This window comes from Pinus tabuliformis, chromosome 3_1, assembly GCF_031772625.1.
Source record: "Pinus tabuliformis cultivar Carrire ecotype Pingquan chromosome 3_1, CPIR1, whole genome shotgun sequence".
NCBI classification, from domain to species: domain Eukaryota; kingdom Viridiplantae; phylum Streptophyta; class Pinopsida; order Pinales; family Pinaceae; genus Pinus; species Pinus tabuliformis.
Window position 1 is genome coordinate 438,154,779 of NC_142301.1, and position 3,422 is coordinate 438,158,200.

Genomic DNA, 3,422 nt, shown 5'->3' on the forward strand with positions numbered 1-3,422 from the left:
CCTCTGAAGCTTACTGTGGCCAGTGTCTGGGATTTAGGCTTCAATGCCTGCAAGAATTCCTCGTCTACTTCATCATCGTAGCCCTGTAGCTTATCACAAAAAGGCATCCATTGTGCCCTGGTAAAGAGATCTACCACTGCTGGATTTCTCCTTAATTTGGTGGAATCTGTGGGTTCTCGCCTGATAAATCCACCCGGCATGATGCACAATTTTCTTAACCGGAGGTGGTGATGGTGGAAGAGAGTTTAGTTTCGGTGACAGAGTGCAGAACAATGCGTATAACCCACAAAAATTTTACAACACAGTCTAACCACGCAACAATCCTGTAGAATTGCAGTATGGGCACACAGACAACAATTTGTCTACTTTCTCATTTACCCTGACAGTAACTGACAATCCTACCACCTTAAATGAGCAATTGCATGAGAAGTCCAGGGTTACCTCGTTACTCGGCCACCTTTTTTTCGTGAACACCCGCGTTCCTGTAGAAGACTGCGTCCTGTAGGACTGCGTTCCTGTAGAAACTGTTCCTGTAGGAGCAGTGTGCAAACTTCGGGGAGGACTGCAATTGGACTGCGGTTGAGGTGCGCTTCACTGGTGTTCAGTCGGCCGAAAGCTTGGCGTATCAACATGCAGAGGTATTCAGAAGAGTTACTCAAGTTTTGAAGTGGAGGTGGATGGATATACGCGCACAATCTAGCCGATTAGATTTTGAATCGACGCAGCTCATGGCGCGGAGGGTGAGCTGTCCCCGCCGGACCGTTGGGTGATGTCACCCATCATCCGCCTGCACATTCACTTGCTGCCGCATTCATTCCCACAGATCTGCCGCTGCCCTTTTCAGTTAAACTCGTTTTTCGGTTGACGGGACTGATCTTCACGTGCGTGCTGCGTGTTCCCTTTGTCGTGGCTGCCACCCCATCATCTGACTATCCCTTCACTAGCCAACGTGGCTAGTCAACTGGCCTTACGGCCACTCAACCATTCATTTCTACGCCATGCAAACAAATCAAAGTAATACTCATGCGATTTGATGGAAGGAAGGATTAGAACACTTACCTACGTGCGTCTGCACATGATTTTCAGTTTTTTGGACGACGAATCTACCTGCTGCATGTGGCTTACATAGTCCCGGAGGCTCGTGGTTACAGGATGCTGGCGCTGTAGTGGACGCTTTGGCTGCATGCGCCCGCGTGTTGCTTGGAGATGGCTGGGCGATGAATGGTATCCACTCCTGCAGGTTTGACTGCTACAGGATTCCCGCGGGGTGCCTTGTAACAGTCTCACCTCCTTGGGTGCATGCTACTTGACAATGGAGATGACCTGCTAATCGTGCTCCCGAAGCTTCTGATGCTCGACATGGACATGGTATGAGCTCTCGGTGTTCATTTTTCTCTGACAACTGATTTTTCCACGAGAACTCATTGATCTGGTTTGCTGGTGCAAGGATCTTAGTTGCATGGTGACGAGGATGGTGGAGCAAGGTGTCAGCGTCGTGCATGGGCCCAAAAGAGGCTTGCATGCATCCACACCAACCCGTAGTCATCAGATCTGCTCATGAAACGCATTCTGGCTCGTTCTGAGCTTCTACAGGAAGTTTCCTGTAGAAGTACAGAGCTTCCTGTAGACAGGCAGCTCTTCCTGTAGAAATTTGCACCTTCCTGTAGAAAATCGCACCTTCCTGTAGAAAATCTGTGTCTTCCTGTAGGAGACTCAGTTTATAATAAAAGTGCACATACCTTGAAGAACATAGGCATTCTTGGAGGAGGTGCTGGTGAGGTGTCCTGGCTGCATGATAAGGACTTCTGGCTTTGAGTTGAGAGGCTTCCTCTCCTCCATAGAACACCTGCAATCTGCATGCAAATTTCACATAATGACTTATTGATCTTGTTTTTTTTTCTTCTTTTTGTTTTTTTTCGTTTTTTTTTTGAAAGATAGCAGGGGCGCCTCAATGAGGTTTTCACCCCTACGACCTGCCTTAAGCACCTCAGAGAGGTTTTCACTCAAGGATCTTTATCTCTTTTTTCTTTTCTTTCCAACCCATTGACCGCCTCATGGAGGTTTTCAATCAATGAGCCAATCTAAGGCGCCTCCAAGGGGGTTTTCACCTTAGATTTTTATTTTTCTCTTATTTTCATTTTTTCATTTCTTTTTTTTTCTTTTTTTTTCATTTTTTTCTACCCTACCCTACTTGAAAAACAAAATCATTTTCAAGTATAAGAATACTTCCAATGGAGCCATGTGCACATCGAGATTAGAGAAAAAATGATGTGAAGGCTCGAAATGCATGCTTGGACAACTATCCAACTTTCAGAGACAAAATGATCTGACTTTGAGAGTACAAAACATAGCTGAGGAGGAGAGTGCTGCTGCAACTTAGTGACCTTCTGAAACCATATCTCAATATAGCTTTGATATCCTTGGTCATCTTGCTGATTTGGATCATTCTTCATGTCACCTTCTATCGTGACCTTCTGATCTTCCTCTTTTTGCTGATCTTTCTCTTGAACACATGGAAGATTTGATGGTAACCATGAGGGAACTTTCTCCATCTCTGATTCTGATCTCTTTTCTTCATCAAGTGCAGCCCATGGTTCTTTGATCTCCTCTTTTGAATCTTCTTTTGCTTTTGGTCCTTCAATGTTGTCAATAGATTCTCTCTTTTGCAACACTCTACCTGAGCTTTGGTGAACATCATTGAGCTCAAAAGGAGTCATGTGCACATGTTGTGCCTCAGCTTTGCAATTGGGTTGAGCTGCTCCATTGCATGGTTTTGGAGATGGAGGTACGGGTAGCTGAGTGGAGGTGTGAAATTGAGATGGAGATGGATGGCATTGTGGTTGGGTAGGCATTTGGGGTTGCCTTGGTGGAGGAGGAGGCGATGGTTGTGGATGAGCAGGTGGCGGAGGAAAATGAGCGAGATGGGATTTGTACTGGGGCCTCCACTCCTGATAAGGTGCATTCCACTGAGGTTGTGGCTGAGCATAAGAGTGAAACGAATGAGCAGATGGTTGGGCATAGTATGGATCTGTGAAGGAATAAGGAGGAGGTGTGAACCAGGAAGGATGAGCAGGGGGACCCCAAGAAGGCATGAAGGTGGCTTGGTAAGGGTCATAATAGGTCTCGGGTGTCCCTTGTAGTTCCTACTGGTAGGGTATGGGTCCATGTGGCCTCCTTTGGTTCATATAACAGAGTGATTCAGTGGCTCCCTTGGCTCTTTGATATGTAGCTTTGATTCTGGGCAAGGAAGGGCACTGATCTGTAGGATGGTATTCTTCACAGATGAAACACACTTCTAGAGGGTGCATTGGACATTCATTCCAAGGATGCTTTCTAGTGCACCTAGGACAAAAAATGGCCAAAGCCCTCTTGGCTTCTTCTTGCTTCTTTTGGATCCGCAAGGTATCCAGTTGCATGGCAAG